The sequence below is a fragment of the Stegodyphus dumicola genome, chromosome X2, assembly GCF_044657685.1.
Source record: "Stegodyphus dumicola isolate Sdum_Otavi_A_Nest chromosome X2, ASM4465768v1".
NCBI classification, from domain to species: Eukaryota; Metazoa; Arthropoda; class Arachnida; order Araneae; family Eresidae; genus Stegodyphus; species Stegodyphus dumicola.
In genome coordinates this window covers 59,056,345-59,073,823 of record NC_140781.1, presented here as the reverse complement: position 1 = coordinate 59,073,823, position 17,479 = coordinate 59,056,345, and the positions used below count along the sequence as shown (strand labels likewise).

At 35.3% G+C, this 17,479-nt stretch overlaps 1 long non-coding RNA gene across 3 annotated transcripts in view; it reads right to left on the bottom strand.

Moving 5' to 3' along the window:
- The window catches only part of LOC118185712 (uncharacterized), a 309,271-nt gene that overhangs the window by 79,130 nt on the left and 212,662 nt on the right, over positions 1–17,479 (bottom strand). For 2 of the 3 annotated variants that reach the window (XR_004757631.2, XR_015039186.1), the window contains exon 1: positions 7,246–7,373. The exons of the other annotated variant lie outside the window; for it this stretch is intronic. This is a non-coding gene — a long non-coding RNA (uncharacterized LOC118185712). Of the gene's footprint in view, positions 1–7,245; positions 7,374–17,479 lie in introns of those variants that run through there. 3 annotated transcript variants of the gene reach the window in all.

Genomic DNA, 17,479 nt, shown 5'->3' with positions numbered 1-17,479 from the left:
TATGGGTGCAGAATTGAAGTAAAATAGACTTAAAAATTCTAAAGTTAAAAGTAAATAGAAAAAAGTTTAGTAAATACAGTAAATATAAAATAGTTTTTAGAGTTTGTACTACTTTGAATTCTTATTTTAATTTTGATATGTTTGGATTTTGTGTTGAACCTCTTATACACGATTGCTAATATTAATATTTTTGAGGAATAACCTTGCTTTGACTCCAATTTACCTTTAACTTTAGAATCTTTAAGTCTCTCTCTATATATATATGTGTGTATACTTATGTATGTATGTATATATGGGCTTGAAGGGCTTTTAATGCAGAACTGAAGGAAATGGAATTTAAAACATTCAAATGTTTTTCTCTTATTTTATAAATTTCTCTAAATATCTTCCAATAGAAATGTAAAAGTAAAAACGCAGAATATGCAAGATTATCTTGTGTATTATATCTAATTAAATTTTATTAATATGAAACTGCGATCTCGTATTTCACATTAAAAACATTCAAATGACTGTAAGTTGCAATCTCATGGATCGTACTCCTATGCTCAGAAAGTTCTCTAAAACTGCTTTTACGGCAATGTTATTTTAATTGTTAAAAATTACTTAATTTCCTTCCAAATAACTTCCATCAACACAAATGTACTTGCTGTAGCATTCCTAGAACCATTGGGAGAATGCCTAGTTTTCTACACTTCGTACAGTTGCTAATTCATAGTAGCTTAGATTCTAAATATTAAAGTTATAGAACTGTGGTGATAAGAGATAACAGAGGGATCGGTGGATGCGTAATCGAATAAATAAGGTAGATGTGGCATGATAGGGATATGTTTCTGATTAGGTAATTAACTAAGATTTGTATTCATCTCTGCAACTGAATGCAGCTATGGAGATCTTAACCGTTAGCTGTAATCCTCCGTATAATGTGGAGCCACGATCCGACCAAAAATGCCGCACTCTGCAGCTTTATACACTTTGCCTACCTTTTACTCGATTCTTTGTTACCTATTACTCGATTCCAGTGAGGCGGTCTTTGCAACAAACTACCAGGGTTTGATAATAATTTCGAACTGAAATCACCTGATGACTGGCATGTCGCTCTATCCACTCAGATAAGAGTTAGATAGGAACACAAATTCGTGTATTTCGTACCCATAGAGACGGTATTGTTAGAGTACAGATTTGAGCCAATAAGATAAATGACCCCAAAGGGGGGATCTGATCAGATAATAACAACAATTATCCATGACCTGCTTCACCACTAGTACTACATCTGCGACACTTGCACTACAGGTGACAAATTACTGTGGTCGTTGCGCCAGCAATCGACTTTTGTATGGACGTACGTATGTTTTAAAAATATTACAAAACGAAAGAACTTAACATAAACACGATACAGTATATACACTATTTACAGTGGCTTTCTAGCCCGTTGACATGGTCTATACTGGAATTACATTTTTTATTGTATGATGTCACTTGTGACATTTACATATATGATGATTTCTTTGATCCTTTTTTGGCAAATGTAATCATTATACAAGGACGGAAGATCCATATTCCTGCAATTAATCGGGAAGTGTTTGTAGTGGAATATCTTCGTCTGGTAACAGTAGTATGTAGTGTAGTACTTCTGCATATGGAAGAATGAGCTCCACATATTCACTTGACATTTTATTATAGAAAACGGTCGAGGTACATTGGGAACCTACCGTGGCTTATTTTCACTAGCATGAGGAAGAAGACTATCCTAAGCCTAGCTGCGGAAAACCTCTGGGAAGATAGGTGTCGCATCGCGTGGGAGCCTAGTTCCATCTGTCCCGTTAGAGCCTAATCTTGTGCTTGGCGACTTTTCCTACGAATGGGAACTCTACATTGACTGAAATGTTGTTGGTGGTTGATTTAGCCAGGCTATCTACCCGTTCGTTGCCTTTTGTACCTTAATGTGCTCTTATCCAGTTGAGGGAGAGTGCTGTGCCCGTGTTCCATGTGTAGAGGATGTTCTTGAGTGAAAAACTCTGCACAGGGATGTTGGCTTTCTTGTTAAGACTTTGCAGAACACCCATGCTGTCCTAGAAAATAGAGATTTTGGAAACGTTTAACAGTACAGCCCAAAGAGCCGTCCATCTAAGTGCTTGAGATTCCGCCTCAGATACAGAAGCTGTGCCACCTTGCCGGAAGGGCTTGGAGTGAATCTCTATCTGTTCCGATAAATGAAACAAAAGTTCTTTTATTCGAACACCTTCGGGCCAAATGTGACACCACGCCAACTGTTCAAAGATGCTTTGATTCTTTTTGCATTTCAAGAAGAAATATATTATTGCAGATGAACATCACTTTATACACTTCTTCTGGATGGCATACACGAACCCTCTTTAGAAATAAAATTTATGTATGCAAGTTTCAAGCGTATACCTTGATTTTTTTTGAGCAGAGAAAGTTTAAAAAATATTTTATTAACAGAAAATTTGATTTTTAAGTGCAGAATGCTTTAAAAAATCAGTAGCTATTTTGCTGAAATACTGAGTGGTTCAGTAATTACTTTTATACAGAAATGTATCTGTATGCACTAATAACAATCCTTTTAATATTTATTAATATACGGGACAAATGCCATAATTATTTAATTTTAATTTTCTAGATGCTTAATTTCATTAATGGTAAAAATGGCTACAGCTTAAACATCTCATTCATACTCATAATAGATTCTTGTTGAATACAGAAATGGTATAATTTAGGATAAAGTCATTATGAGTAGCGTCTTTTTAAACTTCGGCGTAAAAAGGCGCTAAATGTAATGTTAAACTTCTCTTCTTGTACAATCCAATAATGTGCTTTCCACTCAAAAAAATTACTTGGCATGAAGCATAAGGAAGATTGAAAAGTAAGAAATGGGTTCTTAATTATTACATTCCCTTTTTTCAATAAATATATGTCTTAAATTAAGACATAAGTTAAACTTCAAAAAGCTCATTCATTTATTTCATCCAACTCCTTCCTTTAATATTTCGATAGCTTAACCCAGCGAGCGAAATGATTGTCAGTTTTAATCTGCACTGTATATAGAGTACAGAACTGCGGTTTGAACACTTCGGGAAAGTAGAAGAATTCCTAGTTTTCAAACAATAATAATCTAAGAATAAGTAGTGGAAAATAAAAAATGTAAGACCATGACTGTTTGACATTGTTTGTTGGCTGAAATAAAATTACAGGTAGTTAAATTTAAATATTTTGCATTTAAGTAAATTTGACTGAAAGATTAAGCTGTATTTACTTATAAATCTTGGTTTTGCTACATGAGTACTTAATGGTGGTTATTCTCCAGTTTTTGGTTTCTTTGCAACGAAATGGTGAATATTCAGAGTCAGTTAAACTGATCGAAAACACAAAAACTAAAATATGTTTTAACTCACCTTTTACTAAACTAAAAGTACAGAAATTAATCTATTATTTTCCTGATTATGTTTAAATTTGTAAGACAGTAACTTTGACTTTTCAGGTTCTTTAATTTTGACTAGTCGGAAACATTTTGTTAAAAATTTGCTTAGAAATCCAGGTCCAATTTAGTAAATGAAAATGTTAATTTGTTACAAATCATTAAACTAAAATAATAACATTTTTCATCAGTTACTTTTACAGATACCAGGCAAACAATAACATTTACTTCCGAAAGGAATTCAGGTTAAATGATGCTAACAGATACTCTTTATCTGTATAAAGTCGCTAGTTCTATTGCTTTTGAAAATAAAAACTGGCATGATCATCTGAATGGAATTCGCTATTAGTTTTGAAGATAGAGTCAAGCTGACTGATGCTTTCGAATGAATTTCGGGATCTAATTAAATTTACCTCCTTTCTTTTTTCGGAAACGCAGCATTCAAATGAAATACAGAATGCAAAACCAGATTCTTTCTAGCTATGTAAATATCCATACTATGTAAATTTCCATTATTTTTGAACGTACAGTGAAATTCATAAACACCTAAGTTAACAATAGCGCATCTGTATCAGGAAGAAAAATGCCCACCAGCGGCCGGGCGGTAAAGTCGCTGAACACTGGTAGTTCGGTCCGAGGTTCGAATCCCGCGAACGGGCTAGCTGCATGGGCGTTTTCGTGGTTTTCCCCATGTGTAACTTGTATACGAGCCAGTTTCCCTTAGAAAGTCCTCCACGAAGGCATCCCTCCCCTTAGGCAGCTAGCCCTCGAGGCTTTGCCATAATCACACACACACATCAGGAAGAAAACTTTTAAATTGGAGATTAGTTGGTTAATTATGGCGGCAAATCACGTAAAGGATGCCTTCGTGGAGGACTTTCGAATGAAAACTGGCTTGTATCAACATGGCACACTTGGAAAATTAATACTAAATTCCCAGGCAGCGAGCCTGTTCGTCGGAAACAAAACCTTAAGTCGTTAGCCACTGGTGAGCCAAAAGATATATGAAATCTCTTTTATGCACACAAAGAAATTCTTTTGTGATACATATTCCATTTTCATTATTCCGCTGGATGATAATTACCACATAGAAAAATATATTCTCACATCTTAGGAAATTGCATTTAATTATAATCTAGAAGCAAAATTATAATTAATTTCTATCTATAATCAGCTACCTTATAATAGTAAATTTCCGAAAAGAGCACATTGTTTAGAATACAGTATAATATATCAGCATCAAAAGCAAACTACTGGCAATATAACAATAATAAACTTTGCTGTTATTATGTTGTCAAAATATTGACTAATGATTCGTTATTTTGGGGCTAAAGTTTAATCAGTTTCAGTTATTTTTGAAAAGTTCTTAAAATAAAGCTTCGCAAAAGGAAATGAAAATATATGTACTGGGCAGTGTTGTAAACATCGGAGTAGGAAATCACTTTTTTGTCAACAATCGAAGCATTAAGACCCACCAGTGGCTGAGCGGTAAAAGCCCGTCGAATACTGGTAGTTCGGTCGGCGTTCGAGTCAAGGCGAACTGGCTGGTTGTGTGGACGTTTCGGTAGCTTTTCCTAATGTGTAACGCTGTTGCGAGCCAGTTTTCCTTAAAACACCTCACGGAGGATCCCTCTCTTTCCGTCTAGTGCCTAAGGGAGGAGTACGTAATAAGCCCCCCCCAAAAAAAACATTCAAAGCGTTACTGATAGAAGGTATATTTCTTAGGCAATAATGTTTAAAACTATAAATTTCTTTTATTTCCTCAGAATTTATAATAAATTCAATCAGCATCCAGTTACTTTATAAGGTATTTCTCCCGCTTTCCTAGCGTGCCTTCGTGGTGCAGTGGTTCTGCACGCTGGGCCGGTATTCCAGAGGTCCGTGGTTCGATTCCCGACGAAGGCGTTGCTAATTTTTCATCTTTCCTGCTTCCAAAAATCTAATGTCTCTACAGTGGCACTCGAACTAAAAGGGTTGTGGATGATGACTTTCCACACGCCAGGATTTGGCGATTGGGTCTCCTAAAAACCCCAGTCGTCCTTTAAAAAGGGGAGTATATAATGTATTTTTCCCTCCTTCTTGGCGTGCCTTCGTGGTGTGGTGGTCTGCACCCTGGGCCGGTATTCCAGAGGTCCGTGGTTCGATTCCCGGCAAAGGTGGTTGCTCATTTTTCATCTCTCCGGCTTTTCCAATTAATCTAATGTCTCTAGAATTTGTAGTTTTGTATGCTATAAGCTATATTTTTACTTTTGCTTAATGTAATAAACAGTTTTATATGTTCTAATTTTATACTAAGTACATATTAGGGGTAAGTTCTGAACGCCAGATTTATTATTATTATTATTATTATTGCTTAATGTCGTGTTAGTTTTAGCGAATTTATTTAATATTATTTAGAATTCTATTTATGTAGTTTAAGAATTTTCTTTTTCAATACAGTTTTTGCTCTACTTTTACAGTTTTAAGAACTAACTCATTCTTTTTTTCTATGTTTATTGCGTTTTATATTTATAGTGGCACATATTTCATGTGTTCTATGTAGATGAATTAGTTATTCAAACAAACAAACAAACAAACAAAAAATAATAAGTCGTCTCGGCAAAAAAATTAATTTTAGTTTTTTACTTGATTAAGTAAAATTATTGTTTTGATGATATTTCATTATAATTTTAGTTCTTTTTGCATTTTTACGCCACCCATTCCAACTTGTAGGATCTGGACTTATGAAGACATAGATTTCTACGATTAATTTTCTATAGTTTGTTGAAATATTAAATTCTAATTTATAATTTTCTTCATTATCACTTCAAAAACAGGCTGATTCATTTACATCTTTCGTTGCAGATGAGGTTCCGAAGGGAGTAAATAACTTTCTTCTTTTACTGTATTCCTTTTATTGTTACGCTATTTTTGCACCTTTTCATGCAATTATCACTGCGCTTCGCGATTTTATGTTGAGTAGTTTGCTCCGAGTTGAATATGGGAGGCAGCTATGAGAGATTATATTTAATAAAAATTTAAACAGAGCAGGGGTCTCTCCTCATTTGTGCGAATACTTATACGTATTTATCAAAGCTAACAAGTAAGAAATAAATTGAAAATGGTTCTGTAACGTAGAAAATGGAACTTAATCCTGTCAGAAAGCAATGAAATTATTAAGTAATATTTTATACGTAATTAATAGTTACTTTTTTCGTTGTTTCTGAGCTATTACAATGACAATAAGTTTCTGCCTTTCTCTCTGTCAACCTATTTTCTTCATCAAATCTGAGCAAAGCGCTCTTTCAAATTGATCTGAGAGCGCGCGAAAAAATGGGCACTATTCTCCCACTTCAAACTGAATTGAAATGACAGCTTTCCAATAATTCGAGCTTTGGAGATTAATGAATATTCAAATGAGTGTGTACACACATCCATATCTATATTGGTGTGTACCTCCTTCATAAAGATAGAGGAATGGCATAAAGACGCCGCATAAGCAAACACGATTATTCATCGGGTAGGGCTTTAAAATATGCGTCCATCTTCGGTTATTTGTTCACTCACTTCAAATCTCACCCTTGGAGGGATGGGTGTGCAAATGCCAAATGCTCCCCTTCGTATTCGCTAAAATAAAATAATCGATAGTATAGTGAAATAATAAGAATGGGAAAAAAGTTCGATCATAAATAGTATTTGGGAAAATTTCTACCTGTCAATAAAAGCTGCTTTTATCATCGGTTGTTAGTGCCAGGCACAAGAGGAAGGTCATGGAGGGGGAAGCGAAAAAAAAAGAGAATAAAAAAGGCAGACAGACAAAAATAAAGGCTAACCTTACTAAACACCAGTCACTTTTATTTTCCCCCTTTATTCGGCAGCACAATTACGAATTCCGTTCGGGACCAACTTTTCCTCACTTTTCCTAGTGTCTTCGGTGAAGTGTATTTATGCAGAGCGGGCCTCTCCTTTGCTTGACACTTGGATAATTGGGTTGTCCCGGCGAATTCACAGGCCCATTTCCCCAGGCAACTTGGAAAGGCACCAGGGGACCAGGGCCAGAAATAATAACTTTTGGTATCGTAACTCGTTTCTCTCCTCCCGCGCTTCGTCGGTCGGGACGCCGTGCGCAATTTGCCTGGCAAAGTGTGGACCCAATTTTCGATGCGGGACTGTGACAGTAATTTGCTCTGTGTTTTAATCTCGTTTAGAGCAAGCTCATAAATAATTATTAGCTCGCTCTTCCACTGGCGGAAACTTAGTTTGGTCGCTACATGTCACCCTAGCGAAAGAATCTCCCATCTGCCCAATTATGCAACGGAGCCGGCTAGTTAAGCTATTTTCTTACTCGCGCTCAAGATTTCACCCGGCGAAAAATATTATATTTCCGACCTATTTTGGCGACCGAATTCTGCCCCGTTTGCTGGATTAACTCTTCCGGAAAATGGTCCGCAAATATAACGCAAATGAAATATCCCGAAAAGTAAATAAGCATGAGGAAAGGAGCGTGTTATTTTTTAACTTATCAATAATCGCGAGGTACGAGGTTTTCTCGCTCGAAAATGTGCGAATGCATAATGCATGGCTCGGCCTTAAACTGATTGGAAATCTTGTGTGTCAGTTTGGAAATCTGACAAATATGTAATAAGATAAATAAATCTTGAAATTAGACTAGCATAGAGTTGGATTTATTTAACAGTTAGCATAATACAGAAAATTAAGAAATAGAAAATAAATATTTCTGAGATAATATGTAAATCGGATGCAGTACTTTTCGGTGGGAAATGCGTATTACATCTACAAACATTAAATCGAGTAGGTGTTCTTGGTGAAATTTATTTAAATCAATTTAACGTTAAATTATTAACTTGTGAAGTAATTCTCTGAAGGTTCACTTTAGAATGTTGCTAGCTACCAGTTAGTTAAACATCTAGCAAAATGCATCAAAATACATTTCAAATAATTGATTGAGGTAATGGTTTATGTAAGGCAGGCCTTTGTGTAGGATTTCCTGAAGGAAACTATCTCGCATTTAACAGCAAGAAAATTACTTTAAAGCCATATGCAGCTAAACCAGTCGTCAGGATGTGAACCAATATACATTTTAGAAACAAGTCGGGAAATTAATTTAAAGAATGAGTTTCTTCTGAGGAATTTTGAGCCCTGCTGCATAAATACGGAGCTGAGGGAAAAGCCAATAAAGTGCATTTTAGCAGTAGTTTAATGCTATTACATTTACTATACCTCACTATAGTGATGAATTCGCATTCCTCTTGTGCTAAAACTTTTAGCATTTTTTCGTAATTTTTTTCAACAATTTAACTTCATACAGTTCTTTTCATGTATGAATGTTGCTTTGGGCTACAAAGAGAACTGTCAACTCATGCTGCGTGGTAAATAGAGGAACCTAACCACCATATACCTAGGGCCCGTACCTAGTTCACACCCAGCTAAGTGAAAGGTGCTGCTAAGTGCGTACTATTATATCAAATGTAGAAGGGATTGTACGCACCTTTGGGCCTATGTTCGAATTCTAAACAAGCATAAACATTTGTGAGAGCAAAACCTTTGTGCAATCGTTATACTTGAAAATTTATTGATCAGAAAATCCTTGTAAAAAGCTGACGAATTCACCTTATGATCAAATCGCCCTAGGCAGTTTTTGTGGAAATTAGTTACCACAAAAAAGAAATACCGTAATGGAAAAACTTTTGAACTGATTTTATTGAAGAACACACTAACAGCATGAGTACAGTAGATTAGTTCCGATCTTGTGAAAGCACATGGAAGAATTTAAAAAAATTGCATTAGCTCTTTTTATTTTCTTTTAAGCCGCCCAACCAGCATAGTGGTTAGCATCGCTGAGTGCCGTGCCGAAACACCCGGATTCGAATCCCGGAGAAGGCATGGATGTTTATAAATGTATAGTGTCGGTGCGGCAGGGCGACACTCTAAATATGCGGTGAGCCGAAAGTTCTCTCGACTTTTGTCAATGGTAAGAGAAAAGGGGTCGGAGGCCCTTGTACCGTTCCCTCCGGAGTGCTGTCTCTCAAAATTGGGGGCGGAACTGAGCTACAGTAACGACAGGCAGATTTGACTCCTGACAACGATGAATGTCATGTGCTTGTGCTGACCATTGTCAAAACAAGTCAGACTGGTAACTGCAACAATCTTTCATCTTTTTACATTCCTCATTTATAATTTTTTTCATTCCTCATTTATAATTTTTTTCATTCCCCATTTATAATTTTTTTCAGATACTATTACATGGTAATTTAATCAACAACCAGCGAAAGTGGGTAATTGTACAATACCGGAAGGCAGAAGGCGTTGAAAATACTCAACAGAAACTCGCTGAAGAATTTGGTGCAACTCCATCACCTGAACTAAAATCTTAGAGATAACGCGACAAATTTGATGAACTGCATATAGATTTTCAGTGATAAATGTATGCAACAAATCAAGCGTATAATTGTTTTTGCATCCCTATATAGAACCAAACACTAATATTTTTTACTCGGGCACAACATGAAAAAGTGTTTCTTTGAAAGGTCTATAAGTATGCAGATATATAGTTCGGCAGCTATTTCCTGCGGTTTGTTTTGGAATATTAATATTAGTGCAAAATGTATTCTATATTTTCATTTTCTGTAATGTCGTATTATTTTATCATATCCTATTATGCCATTCTCATCAGGTTCTCCAATGTTTGAGAAGTGAAAAACCGTCGGACACTAACAGTTTTATTTTGGGCTTGATTATTGGTAACAGAGAGATAAGTAGGTTGTGACATATTACTGTAAGGACGCTAATGAAATACAAAAAGTTAATTTTTTACGAGGTACAGCTAATTTAACCTTTTACCAATTGCATACGAATAATGCATATTCCTACCAATCAATGAACTACTAATACGAATCATGAATAGTTTGAAATAAAGTGTTTATTAATTTTCTTAATGAGAATTTTCTTATTGAATCATAAAACACTGCAACTTAAAAAAATCCGCAGCAATATTTATGACGATATTTAGGACGCAACATAAGAGTATAATTGTACAATGATTTATATTATTTGGATTTACAGTTAAATTTTTATTATTTGATTGATATGATGGTTTTCCTCAATGAATTTTATTACTTTGTTAGTGTGTAATATAGCTCGTAGCATCATCCGTATAAAGCAGAACAAAACAAAACTGGCAAACACAGCATATTTGGCCTTTTCTGGATGCTATCACCTTGCGTTGTATCTGAGGCATTTACCGTTAGAACTGGTCATTAGTTTACACATATGAGATATATTAGAATATTTAATCTATCGAGACGTCTGCATGAAGCAAACTAACGGTAACAGGAGTCCAGATGGCTGACATAGAATTATTAAACTACTCCAACAACAGACATAAGCAAATCCTTAATTTCATTGCAAACATTAATTTTATGAATAAAAGGAAAATACATATTTTAGTCGAAATTTAAACCATAATCGATACAAACAAAGTACATGTTGGTGAGAATTCTGTCGATAAAAGCATTCGGAGAGTAACTATGAATAACAGTTATGTAAGTCAGCGTTGAAGAAAAGCCAATTTATTTGCCTTTCCCCCCATACAGTTTGGTACATAAAGTATTAAAAAAATCTTTGTTATATAAGATGGTATGCAGTTGGACACTGGGATGGTAGAAGAAAGAAATATGCCAGGCAAATAAAAAATAATAGAAAAGATAAGCCTTTTTTTGGTTGATTATGTACCATGTTCATATTGAAATGATAATATTTTTGTTATGAGACATTTAACCCAAGGTAATAATGTCAGATATGATATATGATAACATGAATGCCAGCTGTATGATAATATGAATATGTCAGCATATGATAATATGAATGTCAGATACGTCTATATGATATTATGAATAGAGTGGAAAAATAATCGGTGATATTCTTTTCCATGTCACGTGCTTCAAATAAAAATTTAAAGTGCTACAACTATAACTTCGAAATGAACAAGTACTCAGATTCTAAATTATCTTAACATTTAAACATTTAATTGCCTAAAGGCTGAAAACTGCAAATACACCAAATATTGAGCATAAGTGGTTTAATAGTACTTAAATACCATGCAAATGGAAGGTATAAAATAGAGTAGAGCATATTTTTTTTCGAATAATTTATTAAATCTCCTTAATAAGGAATTTTTAATTCTTGTAAATCCAAATATCGAATAAAAATATTATTAATACACATAAAATAAAATTATATTACTTAAAATTCCTTTATTAACGAGGACTAAATATAGTTGCCTGAAGAAAAAGTGATTTCAATTCATTATTATGCCCAGTTATTTCTATTCTAAGCAAGGGAAAAATGTAGAAATCAGAAGTATAAATCATTGCACTTGATTTTTTTCATATTACATTTTGTAATAATAATCTAAGTAGCCTACTAATCTAATAAGTAGCAGTTTTAGGTACCAAAAGATAACTAGTCTTTTCCTGCCTCTAAGACTTTTTGTTTCTTAAGTCTGCAAAAGAATTTTACAAAACGGACTAGTGCTAAATAATTACCATTGCTTCTTTTTATTTTTTACATTTTCCCCTTTCCTTTCTTTTCCTCTATTTTTTGTGAGAGCTAAAAACGTACTCCAGAGCCTCTGTGGTATTCTTACAAGCTACATACTACATTTAGTGGGTTTCAGCAACCGAGTGTTATGTTTTACCTTGTGATATCTCTTGCTTACCTCGGAAACGTTATGTGTATCTGAAAATCTTCACCATTTGAGGTAAAGCAATTCAAAGTACTTTATTTTAAAATAAATTTATAATCATTTCTATAAATATTTGGGGATAAATTCAAAAAGCATAATTTTATTTATGTTTCCGTCGGACCCGACCATAACCTTTATATATAACTGTTTCTTCATGCCGTTTAAAAGCTAAAAGACGATTGCAAAATTTCTGAAAAATAATTTTGTGTCTAGACATACAAATTTATATATATTATCCATTTTAGAATACGTGAAATATTATATAAATGCCGTTTTGAATGTAATCTTGTTGGAGCTTCCTACTCCATTCTTCAGCATGTTTGGTAGCTTATGTCAAATTAAAATTTTGAAATAAGGATGTAGAGACATTAGGATTTTTTGGAAGTAAGAGAGATTGAAAAATTAGTAACGCCTTCGCTGGTAATCGAACCACGGACCTCTGGAATACCGGCCCAGCGTGCAGAACCTCTACACCACGAAGGCACGCTAGGAAAGTGGGAGAAATACCTTATCTACTCCCCTTTTTAAAGGACGACTGGGACTTTCAGGGGACCCAATCACCAAATCCTGGGTGTGGAGAAACCTCATCCAACACCCTTTCAGTTCGAGCGCCACTGTAGAGACATCAGGATTTTTTTGGAAGCAAGAGAGTTTGAAAAATTAGCAACGCCTTCGCCTGGAACACCGGCCCAGCGCTGCAGAACCCCTACACCACGAAGGCACGCTAGGAGATTGGGAGAAATACCTTATGAGGAAAGCTAAATAGTGTTAAAGATTTTGTTCTGCTACTTAGGTACTTATGCATCAGACTATGAAGTTATGAAAATTTAGTGTAATCATGTCTAATTAACTCGTGTATAAAACGATTAACCACAGAATGATAAATCAACCAACCGCACATTTAGCACATTAATAGGAATTTTCAGTTAATAATTTGCCAATAGAAACTGTTTATAGATTAAAAAAAGATTACTAACTGCAAATACTGTATGTTGAACTTTGGACCAAAGAAAATCAGAGTTTTTATTTATAATGTGTAACATTTAGAAGGAGGCCGCCCAGACGGTATAGTGGTTAGGGAAGCCTGACTGCGATACCAAAGGGCCCGGGTTCGAATCCCGGAGAAGGCGTGGATGTAAAATTGTCTATCCCTTCATAGGAGGTAACGGTGGTCGCCTATTAAGTGCCTCCACAATAAAATGTTCACTGTATCTGGCCTTAGTGGTGACCAATGCCGTTATAGGCAAGTACCCGCCATTTGTTTAAAAAAAAAAAAAACATTTAGAAGGTAAAATTCTAAAAGAAAACTATTTAATGTGTTCGCTTTAAGTATTAAAATGACCATCTAAAAAAATTAAATGTCGATTCTTGAAAAGTAAAGGAATTGGATATTTGTACTAATGATGTATAACATTTAGCAAATAATATACTAAAATTGAATTATTTTATAGGTTATCTCTAAAGACTAAAACTTTCGTTCAGTTGTCTAATAGTTAAATATTGTCAAAATATTACATAAAGAGTCTGATGTTAAGTAGCTTAGCACTTGCGTTTCCTAAACAACACATGTGGGTCTTATGAGCACACATTTTTAATATAAACGATATAAAAAAAGAGACTATAGGTATTCCATTTTTTCGGATAGCTGTTCGAAACTCAATCCTAAATGGCTCACCAGAGGTTGTGTGATTAAGACAGCTAAATGCTGGGGGTTCAAACCCAAGCAAAAGGGATGGCTGCCCGTTTGTTGTCGTGATTACTCCCACCCCCGTGTGTAAAATGAATACGAGCCAGTCGCTCTGCAAAGTGATCTCTTTTCTTAGACAATTATCCCCTCCTCAAATCTCTGTGAACCTACCTTTAATAATTTAACTATTCCTGAACGATGCACACTCTCTTAATTTGATGTTATACCCTAATAAATTAAGGCTAAACGGAGAGTTTTTCAGTTTCTTAATAAGGAACAGATTTTTTTAATTACTAAAGACGTTAATGCTCATCTTTTTCACTCAGCTTGAGTACTAAGCTCGGAAAAATCAGTCCCCCTCCCGTTAAAAAAAACTAAGAAATTGACTACTTTATATTAACATCTAGAGTCATTAGGTTATTTCGAAGCAGGAGAGTTGAAAATGAGCAATGCCCTCGCCGGGACTCAAACCACGCTCCTCTCGAATTCGCGCCGAACGTGATGACCACTACACCACGAAAGCAGGCTAAGAAGGTGAGAAATATACTCCCCCTTTTAAACGCGATGGGGATTAGGGAACACAGTCGCCAAATACTGGTGGTGGAGAGAATCATCATCCACCACCTTTTTTAGTTCGAGAACCGCTGTAGGGACATTAGGTATCATTTAGAAGCAGAAGAACTGAAGAAAATTGAGCAGTGCCCTAGCCAGGACTCGAACCACGGACCTCTCGAATACGCGTCGAGCGTGCTGACCACTACACCCCAAAGGCAGGCTAAGAAGGCGGGAGAAATACCCTGTAAACAGAACAAAAATTTAAATCTTTATAGTTTAATCCTGAAAATTAACTAAACATAATTGCTATTTGAAACATTATTAGACATAAAAGAACTCATTTGAAGAAGCAAACATAAGGATAAATAAGCAACTACTGTAGGCGAGGTGTCCCTGTTTCTCATTTTAAAAATTATCAAGTGCGCTTTCAGTGTCATGTAATTCAGAAATCACTAATTCTGTATTTGATACTCGGAGGTAAAATCCGCAAGTTATGTGTTTTTCGTTAGAAGTACATGAACTACCATCCTGTTTCCTTCTAAATTCATCTCGCAGAAATATATTCTTCAAGTGCTTCTCCATAATTAATAACCAACTAGCATTTAGTAACTCATTTCTCAACTGATATTTTGTTAACTAATCTTGATAAAATGTTAAGGGAAATCTGCCTTATATGAGAGATGTCTCCATGGACGAACTTTCTAGAGGGAATGACTCGTCTTCATGTAACACGTAAGGAAAACTCATAATTTCATAATCTAATTTGTTCGCAGTTTTGGCGAATGGACTGGTTGCATGAGGTTTACAAAACACACGAGGACTGTCTGCCTAATGGAAGGAATGCCTACGCAGAGCACATTCTAAAGGAAACTAGCTCATATTCACGTCACACATGAAAGAAAGCCACGAAAACATCTATGCAGCCAACCACTAGTATTAACCAACATTTGAACTCGGGTCGAACTATCAGTAATCAGCTGTCACATCCAGTCAGTCACTGGTGGTACCTGTGTAATATAAATCCTTGTAGCTTTCCTTAGAAAATTCTTAATGTTGGCATTTATCCCTTTAGGCAGATATCTTCGTACTCTTTGTCAGGCATACTGCCCTTCAAGAGCAGGATGGATAAATCCTCTGAACACTGGTATTTTGAATCCTGGAGGAAGATAGAGTTCAGAAGGGCTTTTGGAATTAAGTGAAAATGGGACAGTTTCCCTTAGATTGTGTTTCATGAAGGCATCTGTCTCACTAAGAAGACAGCTTTAATGTTCGATGCCATAAACAAACAAACAATAATCAACCAATAAACTAATCAACCAGCCCGTTTGTCGGAAGCAGAAATACAGACAAACTACCAGTGTTCAAAGGTCTTATCAACCTGCCACTGAGGGGAGATGACATTTCTTAATTAGTACTTTACAGTTGCGAAAGTTTGCTAAAGGAAATAAAACAAATAGTTTAAGCGTTGCAAAATCGTAAAGCCGTGATTGTTTAAACCCATTTAATCTTAAGCTCGACTTTAATAAAATGGTCGCTAAATATTTCAATTTTTTGGTGAAGGCTTACTATCGCTCTTGATTACAAACCTATCTAAAAGCGAAAAATACTTTTACAGGCGATACTCTGTTGTTCGCCATTAAACTCACTTTTGCGCAGCAGCCATCCACGACCCATTTAGGTAATCAAGTAACGAGCAGAGAAACAATGTTTTTAGTTTAGACAGACAGCGTGCATTTGTGCCTGCAATTTTGTATCCATCCATCATTAAGTCTCCTTCCAACCCTCTCTGGGATTCGGGACCGTGGCGCTCGTATTTGCTCCGGCATTAAAGCGGCCAACAGAGGATTTATCGAGTAAAGTTCTCGCCAACATTTAGGGATCTCAACCATCTTATTAGCGTCCTTCTTTAAAGCCTCACTTAGCGTACGTCAAGCTGACGAAGTTTGGAAATTTTTAATCTTGAGCGCTTGGTTCCCAGTTGCTGCCACGCTAATAACTCACGAGTCTCAAATATTATGCAAAGATTCCGTTCTAAGATGAATTTCGATCGATAACATTCGTCGTTTCCCAAATCCCTTTGGATTTAAGCCTCCCCTGGGACGAACCAAACTTTGAAAGTGGCTTCCCTTAGATCTGCGACACGGGGGACAGCTCATAAAGAGAAAATATTTAATCTTTTCGAATTTCTGAGCATAGCTCAAGATTCCGCAAGGAGATTAAAGTATTGGACTTTAGAAATATGCTGCATTCTAGATATGCGCTCATAGTCTTTGCTAAGTAAGGGTTAATAATGATGATCATATTTTTTTAGTGTTCCAGTTGACAGTCATTGATTTGCGTTATGATATTAATTTCTTCCCTTCTGATTTCGTTTATACAGATGAGATAATTATTTTATAAAACATTGTATTCAATTATATTTTATTTACTTGCAAAGAAATATCTTTGTTGTTTTATTGTTGAATTGCTAAAGTTTTGTGAAAACAAGAAAAAGGCAACAAAGATGCTCTTCTCATGAAGTTATTTTTCACAAAGCACAGATAGCGAAAAGAAAGCTCAAGTACTGTGGAAAACGAAGCTAAAATCGATTCAAATAAAAATAAATAAATGAATATAAATAAAAATAAATGAGCAAATGTGATATTTAAAAGACACCAGAGCAAAAACCGATTCTTAATGTTTTTAACATTGTTACTAAAAGCGTAAAACCCAAAATGGTGCCGAATATCCTTATTCACTTATAAATACTTAAAATATGTTAAAGGTAACATTCGTTTGTTTTCTCTTAAATTCGAAATGCAATTTTTCGCTCAATTCACCATTGACAGCAGACTGATTAGCATTCTATTTCTCATACTAAAGGACGTTGTTAGTCATCCTTTTCTAAAAGCGTATAGTAAGTTCAGTGAATCTTAAAACATTCCTTTACTAAGACTGCGAACTGTCACTAATCAATTACGCAGAGCACACTATGAGTGCGTCGTTTAAGGAAGGAAAAATAATACAAATGAAATAAAGCTTTATAAGGAATTACCGCCTTTCCCAGTATTGGCTGCTCTGA